This window comes from Syngnathus floridae, unplaced genomic scaffold (genome assembly GCF_059516105.1).
Source record: "Syngnathus floridae isolate MCC-2025c unplaced genomic scaffold, RoL_Sflo_1.0 HiC_scaffold_98, whole genome shotgun sequence".
Taxonomy (NCBI): domain Eukaryota; kingdom Metazoa; phylum Chordata; class Actinopteri; order Syngnathiformes; family Syngnathidae; genus Syngnathus; species Syngnathus floridae.
This window is the reverse complement of record NW_028284126.1, coordinates 1-14526: the sequence shown is the minus strand read 5'-3', so window position 1 is coordinate 14526 and position 14526 is coordinate 1. Positions and strand designations below refer to the sequence as shown.

Here is a 14526-nt window from a genome sequence, read left to right as displayed (position 1 = left end):
TTTGACCCGTTCCAGTTTGCCGACCGGCAAAACCGCTCCACTCAGGACGCCATCTCCTCCGTTCTTCACCTGAGCCTGGCTCACCTGGAGGAGAAGAACACCCATGTGCGGAGGCTGTTCCTGGACTTCAGCTCAGCGTTTAACACCATCATCCCACAGCATCTGGTAGGAAAATTGGAACACCTGGGCTTCAACACCCCCCTTCGCAACTGGCTGCTAGACTTCCTCACCAACAGACCTCAGTCAGTCCGGGTCGGACAGAACACCTCTGATGTCATCACCCTCAGCACAGGCTCCCTTCAGGGCTGCGTCCTGAGCCCCCTGCTGTGCACCCTGATGACACACGACTGCGTCCTCAGGTTCACCACCAATCACATCGTGAAGTCAGCAGACGACACAACGGTGGTGGGGCTCATCAGAGACAACAACGACCTGGACTACAGAGAGGAGGTGGAGCAGCTGGTGGGCTGGTGCAGAGAAAACAGCCTGATCCTGAATGAGGAGAAGATGAAGGAGATCATCGTCGACTTCAGGAAAAAACAGCCTCACCACGCTCCACTGATCATCAACAGCTCAGCTGTGGAGGTGGTCAGCACCACCAAATTCCTGGGGGTCCACATCACAGAAGACCTCACCTGGACTATGAACACTACGGCACTGGTCAAGAGGGCACAGAAGCGCTTGTACTTCCTGCGGAGGATGAGGAGAGCCCACCTGCCCCCACCCATCATGAGGACGTTCTACAGGAGCACCATAGAGAGCATTCTGACAAGCTGTCTCTCTGTGTGGTGTGGAGGCTGCACCGCCTCCGATTGGAAGAACGTGAGGAGAGTGGTGAGGACAGCAGAGAGGATCATAGGGGCTCCTCTTCCCTCCATTCAGGACATTTCATCTCAGCGCTGCATGTCCCGTGCCCGTAACATCATCAATGACCCATCACACCCCCACCATGGACTGTTCTCCCTGCTGCCCTCTGGGAAGAGGTTTGCAGCATCCGCTGCAGGTCCACCAGGTTCTGCAACAGCTTTTTCCCTGCTGTCATCAGACTGTTGAACACTAGAACTGTTGAGCTCTAAACTGAACTCTGCATCACACATTCACAGAACTGTACTTTATGACACTACGGACCTCTATCTTGCACTATCTCGCACTACCAACTTTACTGAACTTGTATAAACCCTTTAAATAGAAGTTTAATACATGGTTTAGCATTCCTCTGCACACTCTTGAATACTGTTTTGCCTACTTGCACTATTGCATAATTATCACTGCTGCACTTTATACTTATTTTTAATATATATATATATATATATATAGTATATATGTATATATATATATTTTCATAGGATATGTTACTTCTATTCAACTGCAATATCACTACTTTGTTGTAAGACGTATGCAACGGAATTTCGTTTTGTATGCACCATGTGCAGACAAGATGACAATAAAGTTTGTCTAAGTCTAAGTCATGTCAGGTCAGCTGTCTGGAGAGAGAGAGAAGTCAGGACCTGCGGGCGGAGCACCACCGTGCCACCGCCGCCATGACGGAACTCAAAAGCAAACTCCATGAGGAGAAGCAGAAAGAGTTAGCCATTACCAGGGAGACATTACTGCGGCAGCATGAAATGGAGCTGATGAGAGTGATCAAAATCAAAGATGGAGAGATCCAGCGACTGAATGCCTTGGTCCTCAGCCTGAGGGACGGCTCCATGGACAAGGTGATCCGCTCTATCCGTGTCTGACTATCCGCACGCCACGTCGGGCTTCGATGCGGCCGCTACCGTATTGTGTAGCTTGTCCCCAGTAAGCGTCGCGGTGCTCCGTTGCGGTCTCAACGGCCCGGTGTGGCGCAATGTCTGCTCAGGTGAGGAGGGGGGGCGCTTTGCTGGCGGAGGTGGAGGAGACGCGGCGGTGTCGGGAGACCGAGCGGTGTCGCCTCCACCAGGAGCGCGGAAGAAGCCCTGGCAGCGGCCCAGCAGGCCTGGCAGTCCCGAGCGGCCGAGCTCCGATCGGCTCATCACCAGCATCGGGAGGAGCTGAGCCGAACCAAGAGAGACTGCGAGAGGGAGATCCGCCGACTGGTAGGACTGATCAGATGCGCGGTGCGTGGCTATGTTCCCAATTTCGTTGTATACCTGCAGTGCAATGACACCTAAGGCATTCTATTCTATTCTATTTCACAAGAAGAAAATGTCCGGTTGCTCGCTTCGCTTTTGTCACAGCAAAGGTGTTCTAGTCGATTCCAGAAAAAAATTGGCCGGTTGCTCTCTTTGTTTTTGTCACAATTCTGGCAAATGAGTTTGCCCGCCTGCCTGAGCGCTCCCCGTTTGTACATCCAGACGGATGAGATCAAGCTGAAAGACAGAGCGGTTAGTGTTTTGGATGAAGCCCTGGGGCCGGCCACGTCCACCGCCTTCAGCTGCAGACTCAGGCTGCCGAGCAGCAGATCGCTGCCCTGAGGGATTCCCAAAGGGCGGGCCTAAACTACCCTGGAAGTGGGGTCAACGCCGCTACTAGCAATCCTCTTCATTGCGTAAGCCACCTCATCACACACTTGCAGTACGCATGACTTAGTTCGTTGCTGGAGGAAGGTAGCACAAAAACAGTTTTGAACTTTGAACGAGTGCTTGTGTGTGTGTGTTGCGGGGCGTTTTCAGTCTCAGGAGGATCGGGACACGCGACGGTTTCATCTGAAAATCGCTGAGCTCAGCGCAGTCATCAGGAAACTGGAGGATCGAAACGCCCTGCTTTCTGAAGAGCGCAATGAACTGGTAATTTATTGACGGCACGCTTGAAGGTTTGCGCTACGTTTGATGCGCGCCATCCAGCGAGGCACCCATTGCGCTTGCTTATTAGTTGAGCGGCGCGGCGAGTCGGTTGCCTGGTAGATGTCTTTTATTGGGAGCCAAAGCCACGATTCCGTTCAAACCGATGCAAAAGGAATGGATACGTTCTGGCCCGCGTGTTGTGCGTCTTTCACATCCCGCACTTCATGCTTGCAGCTAAAGCGACTGAGAGAAACAGAAAGCCAGTTTCTGCCACTCCTGTACAAAAACAAACGCCTGAGCAGGAAGAATGAAGAACTCTCGCTGGTGCTGTGTCGCCTTGAAAACAAAGTGCGCTTTGTCACCCAGGAGAACGAGGAGATGGCAAGCTTGGTAAGTCGACGCGGACAACGGCGGCGTGCCAACAGAGTCCACTGCATTTGTGTTCCACAGAGAAGGCCTAGTTCGCTCAATGACCTGGACCGCGGTTGCGGCCAGCAGGACGGTGAAATGGAGTTCCTTCAAGTTGTGGAGCAGCGGCACATCATCGACGACTTGTCCAAGGTCTTCAGGCAGGCGACTCGGTGCACGTACGGCAGCGCCGCGCTCGCTCGCTGTCGCCAGGAAACCTTTTCCGTCCAAAGCTTGGCCGGCGGCCGCCATCCAAAAAATTGGCCCCTTAAATTCCGACCTTTCAAGCAGGAACATTGTGCGCACGCGTTTGAACACGCTTTAGACTTGTTTTGCCGTTTTCAGCAGCTCAAAGCTCCCGTTTTGTCAGCGCCTTTGCCACTCGCTGTGCGCTGAAAACGACGGACTTGCCCGGCTGCTCAGCCCGTCAACCATGAGCCGCGAGCGCGACGTCATTGTCCGTAGGCAGCTAGTGGCAAAATGCACCCTGTTAGAGTTGCGCTCGCTCCAACTTATTTTGCAAGAACCACACGGGAGACAAGTAAGTTCTTTTGGACACCTGCAGGTGGAGAGTCCATCCGTTGTACGAATGAAGTCTGACTCTCGGCTCCTGCACGAGCATTTTAATTAAGAGAAACAGGGTGGGTGTAAGAGTGGATTGAATAGAGGAAGCCCTTGACCTCTAGTCAAAACATAGCAAGGGGTGTTTTACGACTTTGTGTAGGAAGGGATAAGCGATAGGGATAAATAAGGGATAAATAATATTATTTATTACAGGTCGCAGTCAAAGTCAAAGCAACACAATGATACGATAAAGATAATCTGGAAAACCCTGACACACCCTGTAGTTGTCACTTTTGGAAAAGACGAGCGTCCCTCCAATCATCGCCGGTGACGTGTTTTTCAGGCTCTGGAGACAGGAGCTCATGTCAGAAATGTCATTGTGAGTCGCGTTTGTTTCTGCGCCGGAGCCGTTCGTTCCCTTTGCATCCAAAGAATCTCAAAGGCGGATTATTTGTGTCGACAGGAGAGAGATTTGCTGCTACGATACCGACGTCGAGAATCTCTGAGGAGGAACAAAGCGTGAGGTCCTGCAAGGTGAGTCTGTTTGTTTGCGGCTGCTTGGTGTTGCGCAAGATGAAATGGCCTTTTTCTCGCTATCGTTCCTCTCGTCGATTCATCGTGAGGTGTCGCTTCAGTTTGTTCAGAGAGATGTTTGCTTCCGCGCCCGCAGGTCATCGAAACATTTTACGGCTACGACGAAGACGTGTTGGTGGACTCGGACGGATCGTCCTTGTCTTTTCACACCGACAGAACCCCCGACACGGAACCCGAAGAGGTAGCCCGCCATTTCTGCCAGCGTATTGGCACCAAACATTCCTCTTCAGCCTGGAATCGGACTCGTCTTTGCGTCGCGGGTGCTTTGTCGCCGGTCTGACTGATTCTGGTACTAGTGCTGTGTTGCATTGGTGTGTGCATGAAGAGGCGGAGCTTCGCTACCGCCAGCTGACGCAAGAATATCAAGCGCTGCAACGAGCCTACGCTCTGCTAGCCCAGACCAGCGAAAGGGGACTACGACGCCGAGAAGGAGATCAAGGTGGCGCCCCTTCCCGCAACCCCCGGCCGGGTCGCAGCCTCCCCGTTCTCACCCAGCCTCGGGTGTTCTCTGGTCTGAAAGGAGGAGGAGGAGCCTCCCTCCTCCTCCTTTCAGACCAGAGAAAAGCTGATGGTAGAAATGGGTCACTATCAAAGCAGAGTAGCAGATCTGGAGTCAGCGCTGAAGCAACAAGGACAGGTAAGCTCATCAATGAGCACACCTTTTTCTCAGACAAAATAGCTACATTCTTCAGTCACTCATCCGTCTGGCATTACTGGACCAACCCCCCCCCCCCCCGAACGTGGCTGGGAAAATGCGGAGAAAAGCAAATGTCATTTTCCAGTCAACCAAAGAATTTGTGGATGAAAATGACACAACATTCCAAAGCTGTCCACGCGTTTGTCTCTTCTAGAATGTCAAGTGGGTGGAGGAGAAGCAGCTGCTGCGTCAGAGCAATCAGCAGTTGGCCGAAAAGGTGACGGAAAGAAAGGCGCTGGGCGGAGTCGCTTGGCGTCACACCTGTCGGGAAGCCCCGCAGATGAGGTCTGACTGTCTTTTCAGGTCAGGCGGATGGAGGCGGAAGAAGCGCGTCTGAAAGAGCACATCCAGGATATCCGAGACCAAAACGAACTGCTTGAGTTCCGCATCCTGGAGCTGGAGGTGGGAAGACTCGCACAAGCGTGTTGAGGCCAGAGATGTGACGGACGGACGGACGGACGGACGGACGGATGCATGCCTCTGCCTTTCAGGAGAGGGAGTGGCGCTCCCCCGTCTTGAAGTTTCTGCAAGTCCGTTTCCCAGACGGCCTCAGCCCTTTGCAGATCTACTGCGAGGCCGAGGGCGTGAGCGTACGTAAGGCGTCCCTCGCAACCCTAACCTTAACCCGAGGTCCCAGAACACCTTACATTGCTCCTTGCGCCTTTCCCCCGGACATCGTCATCAGTGATCTGATGAAGAAGCTGGACATCCTGGGCTATAACGCCGTAAGTGTATGTCGAACTCCTTATGTTCGCACTCCACGAGACTCGGCGGCTCAAATGTGACTTTTGGAAGGCTTTGCGCTGAAAGAAGCTTGTTGACGCTGTGCCTTTGGGCTCTTGCAGAATCTCACCAACGAGGAGCAGGTGGTCGTGATTCACGCCAGGACCCTTCTCACCCTAGCCGAGAAGGTAACGCGCACGTCCACGCACGCTCTCGCATTCTGCTTATGTGACAGCAGCCTTTCCTCAGTGGTTAGAATACATCAAAGTGACCAAGTCAGCACTTCAACAGAAGATGTTGGACATTGAAAGTGAGAAGGTAGACAGACACGCGACATCAGCCAAGGGGAACTCCGGCAATGTGCCCCAACAATTCTGACCTTGAGCTGTGCTAGGATATGTTCTGCAAGCAGAAGGGCTACCTGGATGAAGAGTTGGACTTCAGGAAGTGTTCCATGGACCAGGCTCATAAGGTAAGCCGCCCTCAAATCTCCCGCCGGACCACTGATGGACGAGGATTGCGGCCCAGAGGATCCTGGAGCTGGAGGCCATGTTGTACGAGGCGCTACCGCAGCGGGACTGCCCCGCCACGGACGGCGAAAAAGCCAGCCACGCTGGCGTGAATGACGTGCTGACGGCGGATCAGAGAGAAGAGCTTAGGAGCGCCGTGGACCAATGGAAGCGAGCCCTGATGTGCGAGTTGAGGGAGCGCGACGCTTGCATCCTCCAAGAGAGAATGGATCTGCTGCACAGCGCGCAACAGGTAAGGGCCCAAAGCCAGCCCGGCACTTACTTGCACGCTTACTGGCTTTTGAATGCCACTTTCCATTTGTCCGTCCTAGAGGAACAAAGAGCTGAAAGAATTCATCGAAGCTCAGAAGAGACAAATCAAACAATTGGAGGAGAAGTTTCTGTTTCTCTTTCTATTCTTCTCCTTGGCCTTCATTCTGTGGCCCTAACACCAGCTGGTGAGTGAGCTCCAGCGGCACCGCACTCGACACCTCCGATACACTGCCAGCCGGTCTCAGACGTTGGCAGACGCTCCGATGCCAACGTATACCCCCCGCCACGGTGACAGAGGCACCGCGTCACACCGGCGCTCATCCAATCAGAAGGCAGGAAAAGCAAATTCACATGCAGGGCACTTTTGAACCAGAAGAGAGCGCCACAAAAAACGGTTGTTGCCCCAAACGCGCACTAAAAAGGGTCAGAATAACAAGAGTCCCACTGGCCAGCCGGGGCCACCCGTCCAGCTGTTTCTTCAGGGGGGAAAAAAATTGGAGTCACCGGTGAGTACATTTTGCATTTAGCTCTGCTTTTCTGCTTCTGTCTTCAAGTGTGTGGCATCCTGCGATCAAAGAGTCAGCCAACCCCAAAGCGGTTGACCTCAACGTCCCACCACCATGCCTACCAGAGCAGGTGACGTGATGCTTTGGACATCCTTCCGTCTCAGATGCCCAAAAGTACTCTTTGCCACATCTGCGGCAATACGGTGTCTTTTCAAAGGTGCAAATAAATCCAGCGTGGGCGGAACACGCACGTCTTCGGTTTTTCCCGCTTTGTTTGTGTGACAGCTGTTGTGAAAATTTTATACAAATAAAGTTGTATAGTACAGGTTTGGCCAAGCCGCAACTCCCGAACCGCATGCGGCTCTTTTATGTTCATATCAACATTTGTGTGTGTGTGTGTGTGTGTGTGGGGGGGGGGGGGGTTGTGCGTGTTGGCTTCACTTGAGTTCAATTTGGTATTTTGGTCAAAAGCGCATGTGGTGAAATTCCACAAAGTAGGATGGGCAAACACATTTCTTTAAACTATGAGTGTCAATTGGGCTCTCGAAATGGCAGGGAAAAGATGCACAGCAAAACGAAAATACGTAGATGAACACAGGACGTTTTAATCAGAGTGGGAAAGTTTCTATTTTTTGTTGAACGTGATGGCAAACCATTCTGCCTGATATGTCAGACCTCAGCGCATTTCAAAGATTCAAATCTTCAGCGCCATGCACTTCAGCTCACTCCATGCTAACATTGATCAGGCGTCGAACCCGCATCATCATGCTTAAGAGGTGGCCATGCTAACCAGTGCGCCATTATGTCAACGCATAATAACTAAGTCTACTGGTCAAAACAGCGGTTACTATATGACGTCGCTACGTCGTGGTCACGTGACGCAGACAAGACGTCAATGGACGTGGGCAGAGTTAACTTGTTTAAAAGGGAGTAGGCAGAAGAAATATTTAATTTATTTAAATCTATTTTGAGTGCACACCATTATGCCAATGCATAACAACTGTAAATCTACTAAACAAAACAGCGGTTGCTATATGACATCTGCCACGTCGTGGTCACGTGACATACGTGACGTCGATGGGCGTAACTTTCGCCGGAATTCAAATCCGCGGGGAGAGTTAACTTGTTTAAAAGAGAGTGGGCAGAAGAATTATTTAATTTATTTAAATCTATTTGGTGTGTGCGCCATTATGTCAATGCATAACAACTGTAAGTCTACTAAACAAAACAGCGGTTGCTATTTGACGTCTGCCACGTCGTGGTCACGTGACGCGGACGTGACGTCGACGCCTACTTTACATCCCACCGATCACAGGACTCCTCGGCTGCATAACCGTGCCCCCTTCCCAACCAATCGGATTTGCTATACGCGAAAACGACGCCAATGGAAAGAGCTTCCGCCCAAATTTAAATCCGTGGGCGTGGCTCGCAGCAGGAAGTAGGAAAATGGCGGCGATGTTGACAAAGACACAGCGGATGGTAACATACGACTAACAAGAGAAATATTTTTATTTTCTGCTTGCAACTGGACCGTCCAGAGCGTACACGGTAAGTACAACTCATCGTTTTTAAAAAGAAGTACTTTTGTTGCCCTGAAAAGCGAGTGAGCGTGGCGTTTGTGGGGGACGTCGAATTTCGACGATTCTTTCTGGTCAACGGTTGTAAATGATTGTGTTGATTAAAAAAGAAAACTTGATGTAACTCTACTTTTAACTGCCGTTTCAGATAGATTTGGAATTGCATCACATCCAATTTTGCCTAGAGCGTACACGGTAAGTAACACTCGTTGTGTTTAAGGAGATTTACGTTTGTAATAGCAGAAGTGTAGCCGCGTTGCGTTGTACGTGTGAATGTTGGTCCGGGCGAAATGTTAATGTTTAATTTCATTCCTTTAGGTTCCACGGTGTTTGTTGGCTGCAAGTTTTCCACTGCAAGAAGAGGCTCATATCATTGACCAGGAGCGAGCTACAATGGTGAGTAGCCATAACATTTATGTTAAACACTTCCTATTTCATGTCTAACAGTACTTGATTTAACAAATAACCATAAATAAATACAGTGTGGGCACTGAAGTTAACATATGTGATTATACTGCCTAATCTGTCACCGAGTAGATTGTTGCAAAGTAATATAAGATCCAAAGTTGTAATTCAGAATAGTTTTCAAAAGAAGGCCATTAGAATTATATACAAGTCTGATTACCCTGAACAAGCTATTAATTAAATCACAAATTCTTCAATTCAAAGATTTGGTAGATTATCAGACAAATAATGTCTAACAGTAATTGATTTAACACATCACGATAAGTAGATTGAGTGTGGGCACTCTCAAGTTAACATATGTGATTATACTGCCTAATCTGTTACAGAGTATGTTGTTGCCAAGTAATGTAGAATAGATCCAAAGTAGTAATCCAGAATAGTTTTGAAGAGGCCATTAGAATGATAAACAAATCTGATTACCTTGAACATAATAACAAGCTAAGTGTTTAATATGTCCTATGAAGTCAAAATTGGGCACCATCATGTGGTGAAATTTGGAATTGCATCACATCCAATTTTGCCTGGGAACAAACAGATTACATAAATCTTAGTTTTGAATAAGCCACTCCTTCTCAAACAAGTAAACTCTGCCCATTTTGCGCAGTAGATGTTCTGTTAATATCTAGTATTTATACAAAGTCATAATTTAAATTGCTTTCAACCTTCATTCATCGGTTCAACCAACATTACTCGCTCTTATTACCAACTTGTATTGATTTAACTAAGCGTTTAATACTTCCTATCAGGTCTCAAATCGAGATTTGGCAAAATACAATTTCAGCAAATCCAATTTTGCCAGGGAACAAAAATAGATTAAATAAACTAAATAAGTCCTCTTCCCATTAAATAAATCAGAAAAGTCTGTCTTGTAACCAGTCCTCTTCAAACAAGTAAAGTCTGCCCATTTTGTGCCGTAGATTTTGTGTCTATGCCTAGTATTTAAACAAAATCATAATTTAAACGACTTCTTTCCTTCATTCACTTTGGAAATTTGGAATTGCAGCAAATCGAATTTTGGCAGGGAACAAAAATAGATCAATTAAACTAAATAAGTCTTCTTCCCATTAAATAAATTAAAAAAGTCTGTCTTGTAACCAGTCCTTTTCAAACAAGTAAAGTCTGCCCATTTTGTGCCGTCGATTTTGTGTTAATGCCTAGTATTTATACAAAATCATAATTTAAAGGACTTCATTCCTTCATTCACTTAGGAAATTTGGAATTGCAGCACATCAAATTTTGCCTGGGAAGAAAAGTAGATTAAATAAATTTAATAAGTCTTACTACTTCCCATTAAATAAATTAAATACGTCTTACTTGTTCCCACTCCTTTTCAAAACAGTAGTTTAAAACGAGGGCCCTTCACTCAATCTTTAACCTCAACCCCGCACGTTGTGTTGTATCTGTGAATGTTGGTTGTGGCCAAATGATAGTTTTCTTTCATTCGTTTAGGTTCCAAGAAAACTTGATGTAACTCTACTTTTAACTGCCGTTTCAGATAAGCGGGTATTACGTCGCAGTCAAATGCCGCGGATATGACGTAATTGCCCGAACCTCCGCCAAAATTCAAATCTGTTGGCGCGATGGCCGTGAGCCACTGAGCAGCGACGATTATCAACAGAAATATCTTTATTTTCTGCTTGCAACTGGACCGTCTAGAGCGTACACGGTAAGTAACACTCATTGTGTTTAAGGAGATTTACGTTTGTAATAGCAGAAGTGTAGCCGCGTTGCGTTGTACGTGTGAAAATTGGTCGAGGCGAAATGTTAATGTTTAATTTCATTCCTTTAGGTTCCACGGTGTTTGTTGGCTGCAAGTTTTCCACTGCAAGAAGAGGCTCGTATCATTGACCAGGAGCGAGCTACAATGGTGAGTAGCCATAACATTTATGTTAAACACTTCCTATTTCATGTCTAACAGTACTTGATTTAACAAATAACCATAAATAAATACAGTGTGGGCACTGAAGTTAACATATGTGATTATACTGCCTAATCTGTCACGGAGTAGATTGTTGCAAAGTAATATAAGATCCAAAGTTGTAATTCAGAATAGTTTTCAAAAGAAGGCCATTAGAATTATATACAAGTCTGATTACCCTGAACAAGCTATTAATTAAATCACAAATTCTTCAATTCAAAGATTTGGTAGATTATCAGACAAATAATGTCTAACAGTAATTGATTTAACACATCACGATAAGTAGATTGAGTGTGGGCACTCTCAAGTTAACATATGTGATTATACTGCCTAATCTGTTACAGAGTATGTTGTTGCCAAGTAATGTAGAATAGATCCAAAGTAGTAATCCAGAATAGTTTTGAAGAGGCCATTAGAATGATAAACAAATCTGATTACCTTGAACAGAATAACAAGCTAAGTGTTTAATATGTCCTATGAAGTCAAAATTGGGCACCATCATGTGGTGAAATTTGGAATTGCATCACATCCAATTTTGCCTGGGAACAAACAGATTACATAAATCTTAGTTTTGAATAAGCCACTCCTTCTCAAACAAGTAAACTCTGCCCATTTTGCGCAGTAGATGTTCTGTTAATATCTAGTATTTATACAAAGTCATAATTTAAATTGCTTTCAACCTTCATTCATCGGTTCAACCAACATTACTCGCTCTTATTACCAACTTGTATTGATTTAACTAAGCGTTTAATACTTCCTATCAGGTCTCAAATCGAGATTTGGCAAAATACAATTTCAGCAAATCCAATTTTGCCAGGGAACAAAAATAGATTAAATAAACTAAATAAGTCCTCTTCCCATTAAATAAATCAGAAAAGTCTGTCTTGTAACCAGTCCTCTTCAAACAAGTAAAGTCTGCCCATTTTGTGCCGTAGATTTTGTGTCTATGCCTAGTATTTAAACAAAATCATAATTTAAACGACTTCTTTCCTTCATTCACTTTGGAAATTTGGAATTGCAGCAAATCGAATTTTGGCAGGGAACAAAAATAGATCAATTAAACTAAATAAGTCTTCTTCCCATTAAATAAATTAAAAAAGTCTGTCTTGTAACCAGTCCTTTTCAAACAAGTAAAGTCTGCCCATTTTGTGCCGTCGATTTTGTGTTAATGCCTAGTATTTATACAAAATCATAATTTAAAGGACTTCATTCCTTCATTCACTTTGGAAATTTGGAATTGCAGCACATCAAATTTTGCCTGGGAAGAAAAGTAGATTAAATAAATTTAATAAGTCTTACTACTTCCCATTAAATAAATTAAATACGTCTTACTTGTTCCCACTCCTTTTCAAAACAGTAGTTTAAAACGAGGGCCCTTCACTCAATCTTTAACCCCAACCCCGCACGTTGTGTTGTATCTGTGAATGTTGGTTGTGGCCAAATGATAGTTTTCTTTCATTCGTTTAGGTTCCAAGAAAACTTGATGTAACTCTACTTTTAACTGCCGTTTCAGATAAGCGGGTATTACGTCGCAGTCATGTGCCGTGGATATGACGTAATTGCCCGAACCTCCGCCAAAATTCAAATCTGTTGGCGCGATGGCCGTGAGCCACTGAGCAGCGACGATTATCAACAGAAATATCTTTATTTTCTGCTTGCAACTGGACCGTCTAGAGCGTACACGGTAAGTAACACTCATTGTGTTTAAGGAGATTTACGTTTGTAATAGCAGAAGTGTAGCCGCGTTGCGTTGTACGTGTGAAAATTGGTCGAGGCGAAATGTTAATGTTTAATTTCATTCCTTTAGGTTCCACGGTGTTTGTTGGCTGCAAGTTTTCCACTGCAAGAAGAGGCTCGTATCATTGACCAGGAGCGAGCTACAATGGTGAGTAGCCATAACATTTATGTTAAACACTTCCTATTTCATGTCTAACAGTACTTGATTTAACAAATAACCATAAATAAATACAGTGTGGGCACTGAAGTTAACATATGTGATTATACTGCCTAATCTGTCACGGAGTAGATTGTTGCAAAGTAATATAAGATCCAAAGTTGTAATTCAGAATAGTTTTCAAAAGAAGGCCATTAGAATTATATACAAGTCTGATTACCCTTAACATAACAACAAGCTATTGATTAAATCACAAATTCTTCAATTCAAAGATTTGGTAGATTATCAGACAAATAATGTCTAACAGTAATTGATTTAACACATCACGATAAGTAGATTGAGTGTGGGCACTCTCAAGTTAACAGATATGATTATACTGCCTAATCTGTTACAGAGTATGTTGTTGCCAAGTAATGTAGAATAGATCCAAAGTAGTAATCCAGAATAGTTTTGAAGAGGCCATTAGAATAATAAACAAATCTGATTACCTTGAACATAATAACAAGCTAAGTGTTTAATATGTCCTATGAAGTCAAAATTGGGCACCATCATGTGGTGAAATTTGGAATTGCATCACATCCAATTTTGCCTGGGAACAAACAGATTAAATAAATCTTAGTTTTGAATAAGCCACTCCTTCTCAAACAAGTAAACTCTGCCCATTTCGCGCAGTAGATGTTCTGTTAATATCTAGTATTTATACAAAGTCATAATTTAAATTGCTTTCAACCTTCATTCATCGGTTCAACCAACATTACTCGCTCTTATTACCAACTTGTATTGATTTAACTAAGCGTTTAATACTTCCTATCAGGTCTCAAGGCAAGATTTGGCAAAATACAATTTCAGCAAATCCAATTTTGCCAGGGAACAAAAATAGATTAAATAAACTAAATAAGTCTTCTTCCCATTAAATAAATCAGAAAAGTCTGTCTTGTAACCAGTCCTCTTCAAACAAGTAAAGTCTGCCCATTTTGTGCCGTAGATTTTGTGTCTATGCCTAGTATTTAAACAAAATCATAATTTAAACGACTTCTTTCCTTCATTCACTTTGGAAATTTGGAATTGCAGCAAATCGAATTTTGCCAGGGAACAAAAATAGATCAATTAAACTAAATAAGTCTTCTTCCCATTAAATAAATTAAAAAAGTCTGTCTTGTAACCAGTCCTTTTCAAACAAGTAAAGTCTGCCCATTTTGTGCCGTCGATTTTGTGTTAATGCCTAGTATTTATACAAAATCATAATTTAAAGGACTTCATTCCTTCATTCACTTTGGAAATTTGGAATTGCAGCACATCAAATTTTGCCTGGGAAGAAAAGTAGATTAAATAAATTTAATAAGTCTTACTACTTCCCATTAAATAAATTAAATACGTCTTACTTGTTCCCACTCCTTTACAAAAAAGTAGTTTAAAACGAGGTCCCTTCACTCAACCTTTAACCCTATTTATTCACCTTCTAGGCTAAGTGTTAAAGGCTAAGTGTTAAAGGCTAAGTGTTAAAGGCTAAGTGTTAGAGGCTAAGTGCCAGAGGCTAGGCGCCAGAGGCGAGTTTTTGTGGGCTGAAGTTTTAGTGGGGTTAGTGTGAATACAATCCAAAAGAATACAACAGAATACAATACAATAGAAT

The 14526-nt window shown here is 45.0% G+C and overlaps 1 long non-coding RNA gene across 1 annotated transcript; it reads left to right on the top strand.

Annotated features, from left to right (window-relative positions):
* The first annotated feature begins 8422 nt into the window (after window positions 1-8422).
* Window positions 8423-12892, top strand: LOC148377714 (uncharacterized). The gene is made up of 7 exons (XR_015856491.1): window positions 8423-8590; window positions 8768-8814; window positions 8938-9015; window positions 10580-10750; window positions 10874-10951; window positions 12516-12686; window positions 12810-12892. It is a non-coding gene; the product is annotated as an uncharacterized LOC148377714 (long non-coding RNA).
* The last annotated feature ends 1634 nt before the right edge of the window (window positions 12893-14526 follow it).